Raw genomic sequence first — 14,363 nt, 5'->3', positions numbered from 1 at the left:
AGGAAAAGGAGAAACAATTTGATATACTAATTTGTTTTCAAGTACACAAAATAGCATGGGAAATTCCCAGACCCTTAGAGTGGGAAGTTAAAAGTGTAGTGTTGAGGTCTGACAGCACTCTGTTTCTCTAGTATGAGGAGGCTCCCAAACAGTAAATCACACACATTGTCCAACATTCTGACAAATTTAAACTCTTGCATTATTGTAAATCAGCTAGGAATTTTATCTTATTTGTAATACTTTTGGATACACCATTTTGTGAATATCACATTTTCTGCAGGTAGATTATGAGAGAGAGACTTTTTTTTTAAAAAGATTTTATTTATTTGACAGGCAGAGATCACAAGTAGGCAGAGAGGCAGGCAGAGAGAGAGAGGAGGAAGCAGGCTCCCTGCTGAGCAGAGAGCCCGATGTGGGGCTGGATCCCAGGTCTCTGGGATCATGACCTGAGCCGAAGGCAGAGGCTTTACCCCACTGAGCCACCCAGGTGCCCAGAGAGAGAGAGACTTTTTTAATGTCTGATTAGTACACTTTAAATCTCTTTAACCTTCACCAAATCCACTTACTTATCTGGGCTTACCTTTCTCATCTATGTAAGATCTATTTCCTTTGAGAAATGTAGTTGCACAATTTGAAGTTTGCCAAAATTGTTTAGAGCTTTCCTGAATCCTAGTATTAATCATCAGAAACTGTGTGTACAGATTATATATTCTTTAAATATTTTCACTGTCTTCCATAGAGGTAACTTTCCTTTGAAATAAATCATAGTAGGAAAAAAAATCTAAACATCTGTAGTTCTTTGCCTGAGTCTTAGTCCAGTGGTAGGACAGATGTAAATATAGAATAATGAAATTCTGTGATATGATTGGGTATAACATGTCCTTATAACTTAAGGAAATGATATAGCAAGATTGGTGACTACTAAGTACCTGTTGATGTTTTTTGTTTTTTTTTTTTTTGCATTAACAACATATTCCCTCAAAAATGATTACATGAAATAAATGCAAATAACATGAGTGGAAAAGGCCATATGATGTAGTACATTTAGGGAACAAGTCTATATGGGTTATTTTTATGTCTTATTCCTATTTGACTGATGAGGGATTTCAGGTTGAAAAACCCAAACGCATGGCTCAGCGTAACTCAGCTAATATGTGCTAAGACTGTCTTACCTCAATGCCCATGCTTTTATCACTGTGTTACAATACTGCCCAGGAAATGTACTAGCATGAAAGAAAGTAAAATATTGTGTACTTTGGGTGATGGATGGTGCATTTTATTAGAGACAGATTGATTCTATATTTCCTCAGCACTGCTGTTAAAAACTTTCTGTTATGAAATAAAGTTTCCATTGTCTTGTGTTTTAAAATATTGCTTCTTTTCTAAGACTGAAATTTTTTTTCTCTTTTAATTTATTTATTTTTTTTTTCAGCATAACAGTATTCATTGTTTTTGCACAACACCCAGTGCTCCATGCAATACGTGCCCTCCCTATTACCCACCACCTGGTTCCCCCAACCTCCCACCCCCGCCCCTTCAAAACCCCCAGGTTGTTTCTCAAAGTCCATAGTCTCTCATGGTTTGCCTCCCCTTCCAATTTCCCCCAACTTCCTTCTCCTCTCCATCTCCCAATGTCCTCCATGTCATTTGTTATGATCCACAAATAAGTGAAACCATATGATACTTGACTCTCTATGCTTGACTTATTTCACTCAGCACAATCACCTCCAGTCCCATCATATTGCTACAAAAGTTGGGTATTCATCCTTTTTTATATATATATATATAAACATATAATGTATTTTTATCCCCAGGGGTACAGGTCTGTGAATCACCAGGTTTACACACTTCACAGCACTCACGATAAGACTGAAATTTTAAAAAATATTGCCATCTTGAGTGTTTTACCTGCTGAAAAATACACAATACACATATAAAAACTATTATTCTTTTCAGATTTTTAAGGAGTCACAGAGCCTGAGAAATTACAGTTCTCTCTTTGATGCTATGCAATGATCACACATGAAAATATATAAGAATCTCTGTAGTTTATTAGTTAAATTAATTATGTCGAATTGAATATTCTGCTATTTGCCCACTCATTTTAGGAAGTGGGTACTCACACTTAAAAATTTTTTTCATAGATAATTAGAACCAATTTTTTTTAAGTAGAAGAGAGGAAATTTGCTTGGCAGAGTGCTCATGAATTCACAAGATTTGTGCTATTTTACAATTTAACTTAAAAAAGAAATGATTAAGCAAAATAGAAATAAAAGAATTGTTGGGATAGCCCATGGAAGACTTATCTTATTTTTCTTAGATTTCCTATTTTTTATTAGTGACCTTCCTTTTATGGCATGATACTAGCCCTGAGTCTAAGAGATGAAAATATTATTGTTTTGTTAAATCTGCTGTCTATAGCTTTGAAATATATATTCCATATTAGAAGTTTCCTAATTTTTTACAAGTTAGTGAATCTCCAATATTGTTCTACTCATATACTTTTATGGAACCCATCAATATTATGCCCTTATTGCATGTGTGAGTTTGTGTGTAACCCATGTGGAAAACAGTCATCTACTAATAAAAACAAATATTACTCTTACTTTACTTCAAACTGAAGTACCATAATAAAATATACAGTGCACCTACATGATTATTTAGTTGCTCAGTCTTTACTTCCTAATGACCTAGATAACCAAATTGATGTTTGTGCAACCAGTGGCTCAGTATTTTGTTATATGGTGATATCTTTGGTTTTTTTAAATATAAGATTTTAGGGGCGCCTGGGTGGCTCAGTGGGTTAAAGCCTCTACCTTCCGCTCGGGTCATGATCTCAGGGTCCTGGGATCCAGCCCCGCATCGGGCTCTCTGCTCCTCAGGGAACCTGCTTCCTCCTCTCTCTCTTCCTGCCTCTCTGCCTAGTTGTGATTTCTCTCTGTCAAATAAATAAAATATTTTAAAAAATAAATAAATACAAGATTTTAAAACATATGCAAACATTAGTGGCCACTTTAAAAATAACAAAACAACAGTTTCAAGCTTTTTTCAATAAAATCTCAAGACTTTAATTTCTCCTTACCTATATGGATGCCTCTTATTTCTTTTTCTTATCTGGTTGTGGTGGCTAGGACTTTTTTTTTTATTTTTTATAAACATATAACGTATTTTTATCCCCAGGGGTACAGATCTGTGAATCGCCAGGTTTACAAACTTCACAGCACTCACGATAGCACATACCCTCCCCAATGTCCATAACCCCCCTCCCACTCTCCCAACCCCACCTTCCCCCAGCAACCCCCAGTTTGTTTTGTGAGATTAAGAGTCACTTATGGTTTGTCTCCCTCCCAATCCCATGTTGTTTCATTTATTCTTCTCCTATCCCCCTAAACCCCCATGTTGAATCTCTACGTCCTCATATCAGGGAGATCATATGATACTTGTCTTTCTCTGATTGACTTATTTCACTAAGCGTGATACCCTCTAGTTCCATCCACGTTGTCGCAAATGGCAAGATTTCATTTCTTTTGATGGCTGCATAGTATTCCATTGTGTATATATACCACCTCTTCTTTATCCATTCATCTGTTGATGGACATCTAGGTTCTTTCCATAATTTGGCTATTCTAGACATTGCTGCTATAAACATTCGGGTGCACGTGCCCCTTCGGATCACTACATTTGTATCTTTAGGGTAAATACCCAGTAGTGCAATTGCTGGGTCATAGGGTAGTTCTATTTTCAACATTTTGAGGAACCTCCATGCTGTTTTCCAGAGTGGTGGCACCAGCTTACATTCCTATCAACAGTGTAGGAGGGTTCCCCTTTCTCTGCATCCTTGCCAGCATCTCTCATTTCCTGACTTGTTAATTTTAGCCATTCTGACTGGAGTGGGGTGATATCTCACTGTGGTTTTGATTTGTATTTCCCTGATGCCGAGTGATGTGGAACACTTTTTCATGTGTCTATTGGCCATCTGGATGTCTTCTTTGCAGAAATGTCTGTTCATGTCCTCTGACCATTTCTTGATTGGATTGTTTGTTCTTTGGGTGTTGAGTTTTGGATACTAGCCCTTTATCTGATATGTCGTTTGCAAATATCTTCTCCCATTCTGTCAGTTGTCTTTTGGTTTTGTTAATTGTTTCCTTTGCTGTGCAAAAGCTTTTGATCTTGATGAAATCCCAATAGTTCATTTTTGCCCTTGCTTCCCTTGCCTTTGCCGATGTTCCTAGGAAGATGTTGCTGTGGCTGAGGTCGATGAGGTTGCTGCCTGCATTCTCCTCAAGGATTTGGATGGATTCCTTTCTCACATTGAGGTCTTTCATTCATTTGAGTCTATTTTCGTGTGTGGTGTAAGGAAGTGGTCCAATTTCATGTTTCTGCATGTGGCTGTCCAATTTTCCCAGCACCATTTATTGAAGAGGCTGTCTTTTTTCCATTTGACATTCTTTCCTGCTTTGTCGAAGATTAGTTGACCATAGAGTTGAGGGTCGATTTCTGGGCTCTCTATTCTGTTCCATTGATCTATGTATCTGTTTTTGTGCCAGTACCATGCTGTCTTGATGACGAAAGCTTTGTAATAGAGCTTGAAGTCCGGAATTGTGATGCCACCAACTTTGGCTTTCTTTTTCAATATTCCTTTGGCTATTCGAGGTCTTTTCTGGTTCCATATAAATTTTAGGATTATTTGTTCCATTTCTTTGAAAAAATGGGTGGGATTTTGATAGAGATTGCATTAAATGTGTAGATTGCTTTAGGTAGCATAGACATTTTCACAATATTTGTCCTTTCAATCCATGAGCTTGGAACATTTTTCCATTTCTTTGTGTCTTCCTCAATTTCTTTCATGAGTACTTTATAGTTTTCTGCATATAGATTCTTAGCCTCTTTGGTTAGGTTTATTCCTAGGTATCTTGTAGTTTTGGGTGCAATTGTAAATGGGATTGACCCCTTAATTTCTCTTTCTTCTGTCTTGTTGTTGGTGTACAGAAATGCAACTGATTTCTGTGCATTGATTTTATATCCTGACACTTTACTGAATTCCTGTATAAGTTCTAGCGGTTTTGGAGTGGAGTCTTTTGGGTTTTCCACATATAGTATCATATCATCTAGAGTGAAGAGTGATACTTTGACTTCTTCTTTGCCAATTTGGATACCTTTAATTTCCTTTTGTTGTCTGATTGCTGAGGCTAGGACTTCTAGTACTATGTTGAATAGCAGTGGTGATAATGGACATCCCTGCCGTGTTCCTGACCTTAATGGAAAAGCTTTCAGTTTTTCTCCATTGAGAATGATATTTGAGATGGGTTTTTCATAGATGGCTTTGATAATATTGAGGTATGTGAAGAGTTTTCATCAGGAAGGGATGTTGTACTTTGTCAAATGCTTTTTCAGTACCTATTGAGAGTATCATATGGTTCTTGTTCTTTTTTTTATTGATGTGTTGTATCACATGGATTGTTTTGCGGATGTTGAACCAACCTTGCAACCCTGGAATAAATCCCACTTGATCATGGTGAATAATCCTTTTAATGTACTGTTGAATCCTATTGGCTAGTATTTTGGTGAGAATTTTTGCATCTGTGTTCATCAAGGATATTGGTCTGTAGTTCTCTTTTTTGGTGGGATCCTTGTCTGGTTTTGGGATCAAGGTGATGCTGGCCTCATAAAATCAGTTTGGAAGTTTTCCTTCCATTTCTATTTTTTGGAACAGTTTCAGGAGAATAGGAATGAGTTCTTCTTTAAATGTTTGGTAGAATTCCCCTGAGAAGCCGTCTGGCCCTGGGCTTTTGTTTGTTTGGAGATTTTTGATGACTGTTTCAATCTCCTTACTGGTTATGGGCCTGTTCATGTTTTCTATTTCTTCCTGGTTCAGTTGTGGTAGTTTATATGTCTCTAGGAATGCATCCATTTAAGGATTGCCACCCCAGCTTTCTTCTGATGCCCATTAGCATGGTAAATTGTTTTCCACCCTCTCACTATAAATCTGGAGGTTTCTTCATGTCTAAAATGAGTTTCTTGTAGGCAACATATTGATGGGTTTTGTTTTTTTATCCATTCTGATACCCTGTGTCTTTTGATTGGGGCATTTAGCCCATTAACATTCAGGGTAACTATTGAGAGATATGAATTTAGTGCAATTCTGTTGCCTGTAAGGTGACTGTTACTGTATATTGTCTCTGTACCTTTCTGACCTACTACTTTTAGGCTCTCTCTTTACTTAGAGGACCCCTTTCAATATTTCCTGTAGAGCTGGTTTGGTGTTTGCAAATTCTTTCAGTTTTTGTTTGTCCTGGAAGCTTTTGATCTCTCCTTCTATTTTCAATGATAGCGTAGCTGGATAGAGTATTCTTGGCTGCATGTTTTTCTCGTTTAGTGCTCTGAATATATCATGCCAGCTCTTCATGGCCTGCCAGGTCTCTGTGGATAAGTCTGCTGCCAATCTAATATTTTTACCATTGTATGTTACAGACTTCTTTTCTCGGGCTGCTTTCAGGATTTTCTCTTTGTCACTAAGACTTGTAAATTTTACTATTAGGTGACGGGGTGTGGGCCTATTCTTGTTGATTTTGAGGGGTGTTCTCTGCACCTCCTGGATTTTGATGCTTGTTCCCTTTGCCATATTAGGGAAATTCTCTCCAATAATTCTCTCCAATAGACCTTCTGCTCCCTTCTCTCTTTCTTCTTCTTCTGGAATCCCAATTATTCTAATGTTGTTTCATCTTATGGTGTCTCTTATCTCTCGAATTCTCCCCTCGTGGTCCAGTAGCTGTTTGTCCCTCTTTTGCTCAGCTTCTTTATTCTCTGTCATTTGGTCTTCTATATCACTAATTCTTTCATCTGCCTCATTTATCCTAGCAGTGAGAGCCTCCATTTTTTATTGCATCTCATTAATAGCTTTTTTGATTTCAACTTGGTTCGATTTTAGTTCTTTAATTTCTCCAGAAAGGGCTTTTATATCTCTAGAGAGGGTTTCTCTAATTGCCTTTTTCAAGCCCCATTAGAACCTTCAGAATCGTCATTCTGAACTCTAAATCTGACATATTACCAATGTCTGTGTTGATTATGTCCCTAGCCATCAGTACTGCCTCTTGGTCTTTTGTTTGTGGTGATTTTTTCCGCCTTGTCATTTTGTCCAGATAAGAGGATATGAAGGATCAAATAAAATACTAAAAGGGTGGCAAAGACCCCAGAAAAATGCGCTGTAACCAAATGAGAAGAGACCCCAAATTGTGGGGGGGAGAAAGGGATTAAAAAAACGTTCAGACAAAAAAAGAAAAAAATTTAAAAAATTATACAAATAAAGAAAAAATATAAAAAAGAAAGAAAAAATATATATTTTAGATAAACTAGTCAAAAACGTTAAAAAAGAAAAGGGTAAAAGTTTAAAAAAATTTAGCAGAAGAAAAAAAAGAAAGAAAAAAATTGAAAAAAAAATGAATTAACCGTAAGACTAAAGAATCATGGGGAGAAAGCCTTGAGTTCCATGCTTTGCTTTCTCCTCCTCTGGAATTCCGCTGCTGTCCTAGGTATTGAACCTGCTTTCCTTGATACATGAACTTCGTCCTGGCTGGATATTTTGTTGATCTTCTGGGGAGGGGCCTGTTGTAGTGACTCTCAAGTGTCTTTGCCCAAGGTGGAATTGCACAACCCTTACTGGGGGCTGGACTAAGTAATCGCTCGCGTTCGCTTTTTGGAGCTTTTGTTCTCTGAACGCTTTCTGTAGAGTTCTGGAGGATGGGAATGAAAATGGCAGCCTCCCAGTCTCCAGCACAGAGGAGCCGAGATCCCGGGGCCCCACTCCTCAGTGCACCCCCAGAGGACAGCACCCAGTCACTCCCGTATCCCCAGCCTCCAGCCACGCTCTGAGCTCACCCAGCCTGCAACCAGTTCAAGGTAACCCCGAGCTGAGAGTTCAGTCCTTGGCTCTGTCTCTGTAGCCAGCTTCTCTGTTCTAACACCTGTGAGCTCTGTGACACTCTGACCCCCGATCCTTCTGTGATCTGGGACCTGGGGCCCTGGGGCCACGCTGACCCTGCGTGGGCTTTACCCCAGTTTAGCCTCTGGAGCAATGTCCCTCAGTGGAACAGACTTAAAAGTCCTGATTTTGTGCTCCGTTGCTCCACCGCTTGCCGGGAGCCGGCCCCTCCCCCTGTGGTCTATCTTCCCGTTGTTTTAGATTCACTTCTCTGCCAGTCCTACCTCAGAAAGTGGTTGATTTTGTGTTTCTAGAATTGCTGTTCTTCTTCTCTTCGATCTCCTGTTGGATTTGTAGGTGTTTGCAATGTTTAGATAAGCTATCGAGCTGATCTCCTGCTACCTGATGTAGTCTCAGCCTTCTACTTCTCCGCCATCTTGACTCCTCCACGGTGGCTAGGACTTCTACTACTATGTTGAATAAAAGTGGTGAGAGTAAACATCTTTGTCTTGTTGTTGACCCTGAGATGGAAAGCCCTCAGTTTTTCCTTATTAAGGATAGTAAGTGTGGGTTTTTCATATATAGCCTTTATTATGTTGAGGTATGTTCCCTCTGATATAATTTTTTTGTTGAAAGTTTTTATTATGAATCGGTGTTGAATCTTGTCAAATGCTTTTTCTGCATTTATTGAGATGATCATATCATTTTTATCCTTTGTTTGTTGATGTGGTATATGATGTTGACTGATTTGTGAATATTGAGCCATCCTTACACCTCAGGAATAAATACCAACTGGTAGGTGATCTTTTAAGTGTATTGTTGGATGCAGTTTGCTAATATTTTGTTGAGGATTTTTACATCTGTGTTGATCAGGGATATTTGCTTGTGGTTTTCTTTTTTGTTGTGTCTTAGTCTGGTTTTGGTATCAGGGTAATGCTGGCCTTGTAGAACATATTTGGAAGCTTTCCTCCCACTTTCTTCCTACTTTTGGAATAGTTTTAGGAGAATAGGCATTAACTTTTCTTTAAATGTCTGGTAGCATTCACTAATGAATCTATCTGACTATGCACTTATTTTTGGTAGGTTTTTTTTTTTCCTTGCCAATTCAATTTCATTACTTGTAACTGATCAATTCAGATTTTCTATTTCTTCCTGGTTCAGTTTTGGAAGATTATAAGTATTGAGGAATTTACCCATTTCTTCTAATTTGTCCAGTATGGACATATAGTTTTTCATAGGATTCTCTTATACTCCTTTGTATTTCTGTGGTATTAGTTGTTACTTCTTTCTCATTTCTGATTTTATTTATTTACTTCTCTTTTTTTCTTGATGACACTCTTTGTAGACAGGAATGGTTTTTCTGCAGCAAAAAGGATATAGTGGGAGAGCAGTTTTACCTTGCTTTGGGGAAATGTCTTCCTAGTAACATATTCTACCCATAAAAGACAGCTTTCCATATCTTGAGTTCACAAGATATTTTCCCTAAGTGAGTAATGGCACATACCTGCTGTGGTAGAGTTTCTTGCAAGTAACACTTTGTTTATTGGTACTTTTCTTGTAGAAAAATGCATCTTTTTAAATCCTGTATAGGTAAGGGATTGTCATTTTGGATATAATAGTGTGAGTTTAATTTTATCCATGCTGTTTAATCTGTATAATAACATAATAGTAATGTTTGATAACTGTACACCTATCTAGGTTCAAATTACAGATTGTAATGGGGAGATGAGATACCCAGATGCTCCTTAAAGAAAAGACTTATTGTCCCAGTAGGTATGAGTGCTAGTGGCTCCTGCTGGAGCTGCCGCAGCTACAGGGAACTATCTTGTTCATGTCGTTCTAAGAGCAGGTCACAGTCGATAACAGAGTCAGAAGTATAAAAGCTTGATAATTTTGGCCCATGCAGGACATTTCTGATGGACCATTTAGCTCCACAGGTCCCTGTGGAGTTGACTGAAACCATGGGGCCTGGACTGTAACACACTTTACCCCTGGTCCTAGTAATCATCCTATATAACTCTACCTGAGATTCTGCTTCCCTGGAGAATCATCCAACTTGTAATATAGAGATCAGAGAGCTCAGGGAAAATAGAAGAGAAAAGAATCCTATTGCGGAACATACAAACAGAGATATTTAAAATTATATTTCCCCTTTGTTTTATTTATATATGTGAAATATATATATATACATATATAATATACTTATATATATATGTATGGAATTGTTCTAAAAATCTTATGTTAATATATTTTTAAATTACCTTAAAATATTTTTAAAGCTTGCTTAAACGTGTATATAAACATATATATTTATAATTTATAGATATAATTGTCTATATAACACTATATATAAGCATTTTATGGGATCAATAGAATTCTAGAGTTTTGTCTGATTTTTAGGATAATTCCAATATATAGCTGTGCCAGTATTTATTTATGCCATATTGTTTGACATTAGCTTTTCTTTCCTTCAGTTTTCTCTTATTATAAATCATGTTTCAGTAAGCATTCTCTTTGTAAATTTTGTGCATGAGAGTTCTTCTTTTACTCCTCCTATAACATTTCTGATTATTACATAATTGAATTGTTTTATAGTTTGGAAAGTAAAATAATTAAATACATCTTTATTTGTAGATAGAGAAGTTGCATTTTGTAATATAAGCTATTCCAGGAAAATGTTAATAAAGAACAAAAACCAGAGCCTGATAAAATTCAATTTATTGGACTGGGTTTTATGGATTATAGTCAGTATTAAATTAATCATGAGCTTCTTGACCAGTCCCTTTATTTGGGGAAAAGTATTGAATCTTATAAACTGGATCTCTCTTGCCTTCACTTAGTTGTATTCCATTTTTCAAAAAGATATTAATGCATGTCAGAAACTAGAAAACTCTTAGGGCAACGTATTTTTCAAATTGTTAAATCTGCCTTATAAAAATTTTCTACAGCTTATAATTGACTGCACTAGTTTTTCTTATCATCTACAATACTGCCATTTATAACCAAATTTAATGATGCGAATCAGTTTTTCTGGATGATCTATAATGCCTGGGATTGCTAGTTATCTAATGCTTGTTAGATAGAGATATATATTGTTAGCCTCAGTATCTTCTAACCAAAGATAACATCAAATTGGTAGCAGTTATGTAGTTTTGCTTTTTTTGTTATTATTATTGCACCTAAGTTGCTGAAGGAAAAGTCCAGGTAACTTAATAGCTAAGTCTATAAATACATGTGAATCATGAAGGGAAAGGTGCTTCCAACAGGTTCAGAAAATGTAAGTCTCCAAAGGAATCTCTCACTCAAATAACCCTGTTTATTTCTTATTTATTTCATTTTTTATGTAGTATTTGTTGTGTGTTCATTCAAACTGGAATAAAATGTAGAAATGTTTTGCCAATAAGCATTATACATTTTTGCTTCTTGAAAGCAATTTTATATCATTAATACTGAATTATATCAGACATTAGTAAAGTAGTTGTTAATGCATTCTTATTTCTAAAATTTTCTCTCTTTTTTTAGATTTTAGTTATTTGAGAGAGAGAGAGATAGAGAGAGAGCACTAGTTGGGGAAGCAACAGAGGGAGCAGACTCCCGATTAGCAGCTTAACTGACTGAGCAACCCAAGTGCCCCTATTTTTAAAATTTTCTTAAAACAGTCTTCCGACCTCCTAGGTGATTTTGCATTTAAGCTATAATCAGTTGGCCAAATATCCAGAGAAGAGTCTCTATTATTGATTATCAACTAAAGGCCCATGTGTTCAAGAAGACTCATAACCTTACACACCTGAGTGGTAATAATTTTCGACTTTTCCTCAAGAAATGTTGATATATTCATGATCTTAGGGGGAAAATGTCAATTTCTCACCATTAATATGATGTTTCTTTTTTTAATACCTTTTTTTTAGAGCAGTTTTATTGCTCTTTTCTTTTTTTCTTAATACCTTTTCTCTTTTTATATACCTTTTATTTTTTTAGAGCAGTTTTAGGTATACAGCAAAATTGAACAGAAGGTATAAAATTTCTCACATACATCTTGTCCTCCTCACACATGCATAACCTCTTTCATTATCAAAAGTCCCCACACATGATGATACTAACATTTGTTGCGATGGACTACATTGACGTATCATCACCTGAAGTCCATAGTTTAGATTTGGGTTCACTCTTGGTGTTGTACATTCCATGGGTTTTGACAAATAGGTAATGACATGTATCCACTATTGTATTATCATGCAGAATAGTTTTACTTCCCTACAAATTCTCCATGCTCTACTCATTTGTCCATTTCTTTCCACTAATCCCTGGAAATCACTAATATCTTTAATGTCTCCATCATTTTGCCTTTGCCAGAATGTCATATAGTTGGAAACTTGCAGTAGGTAACCTTTTCATTGGCTTCTTTTACTTAGTAATATTCACGCAAGTTTTCTCCATTTCTTTTCATGGCTTGATAATACATGTATTTTTAGCACTTAGTAATATTCCATTATCTGTTTATATCAGTTTGTCCCTTCACCTACTGACGGACATGATGGTTGCTTCCAAGTTTAGGCAATTATGAATAAAACTGTTATAAACATCTATGTGCAGTTTTTGTGTAGGCATAAGTGTTTTTAGCTCATTTGGATAAATGCCAAGGAATGTGAGTCCCAGATCTTATGGTTACGAATATGTTTAGTTTTGTAAGAAACTGTCAAACTGGGACACCTGGGTAGCTCAGTCAGTTAAGCATCTGCCTTTGGCTCAGGTCATGATCCCTGGGTCCTGGGATCGAGTGCCACATTGGGCTTCTTGCTCAACCGAGACCACTTTCCCTCTGCCTGCTGTTCCCCCTGCTTGTATTCTCTCTCTCTCTGACAAATAAATAAATAAATCTTTTTTAAAAAAAATATTTTATTTATTTGACAAAGATCACAAGTAAGCAGAGAGAGAGGAGGAAGTAGGCTCCCTGCTGAGCAGAGAGCCTGATGTGGGGCTAAAAAAAAAAAAAAAAGAAACTGTCAATATGTCTTCCAAAATGACCATACCATTTGCATTCCCAACCAATAAGGAGCCAGAGTTCCTATCGGTCACCATGATTAGGATTCTGTATTGTTAGTGTTCTGGATTTTGGCCATTCTAATAGGTGTGTAGTGGTATCTCATTGTTTTATTTTGGAATTCTCTATTGACGTACGATATTGAATGTCTCTCTCTCTCTCTTTTTAAGATTTTATTTATTTGTCAGAGAAAGAAAGAAAGTACAAGTAGGGAGAGTGGCAGGCACAGCAGGCACAGCAGGCAGAACAGGTAGGAGAAGCAGATTCCTTGCTGAGCAAGTAGCCCGATATGGGACTTGATCCCAGGATCCTGGAATCATGACCTGAGCTGAAGACAGACACTTAACTCACTGAGCCACCCAGGTGTCCCTTGAATGTCCTCTTTTGCTTCTGTGCCATCTGTATATCTTCTTTAATGGTATCTGTTTGGGACTTGTTTTTTAACTGAGTTTTTTCTTACTGTTAAGTTTGAAGAGTTCTTTACAATTTTGGGTAACAATACTTTATCAGATGTATTTTTTGCAAATGTTTACTCCCAGTCCGTGGCTTCTATTTTCTTTCTTTTGACATTGTCGTTAATTTTAATAAAATTAAAAGTTCAACTTAGCAATTATTTCATGGATTATGCTTTTGAAATCTAGTATCATCTAGATTTTCTCCTATGGGTTTTAGGATTTTTATAGATGTTTACCAATTTAAGGAAATTCCCTTCTTTTCCTAGTTTGCTAGCAGGTTTCAGCATGGATAGGTGTTGGTGTTTGTCAAATAATTTTTCTGCATCTATTGATATGATCATATGATTTTCCTACATAATTCTGTTGATGTAGTCAATTATATTGAGTGATTTTTAAGTGTTAGATCAGACTTACATAACTAGAATAAATGTCGCTTAATTGACAGTGTATTTTTAATTTATTTATTTAATTTGTTGAACCTGACTTGCTAATATTTCGTTGAGAATATTTGTTTCTGTGGTTAGTTCGTCTGTAATGTTCTTTTATTGTAATTTCTGTCTGGTTTTGGTATTAGGATAATTCTTGCCTCATGAAATGAATTAAATTTGTTCTTCCTGCTTTCTTAGAAAGGTGTTGCAGAGAATTGATATCATTTCTTTGTTAAATCTTTGATAGAATTCACCAGTGAAATCATCTGGCCTGATTCTTTCTGGAAAGTTATTAAATTTTTTTATTTAGTTGGTTTAATAGATAAGGGCTTATACAGATTATCCATTTCTCTTTGTGTGAGTTTTGATCACCTGTATCTTTCAAGGAATTAGTACTTTTCATCTAAGTTATCAAATTTGTGGGCATAGAGTTGTTCATGGCATATCATTATTATCTTTTTAATGTATATGAGAACAGTAGTGATGATGGTGTCTCCTTCATCTCTGATATTATTAATTTG

This window comes from Meles meles, chromosome 15 (genome assembly GCF_922984935.1).
Source record: "Meles meles chromosome 15, mMelMel3.1 paternal haplotype, whole genome shotgun sequence".
Lineage (NCBI taxonomy): Eukaryota > Metazoa > Chordata > Mammalia > Carnivora > Mustelidae > Meles > Meles meles.
This window is presented reverse-complemented; position numbering follows the sequence as displayed.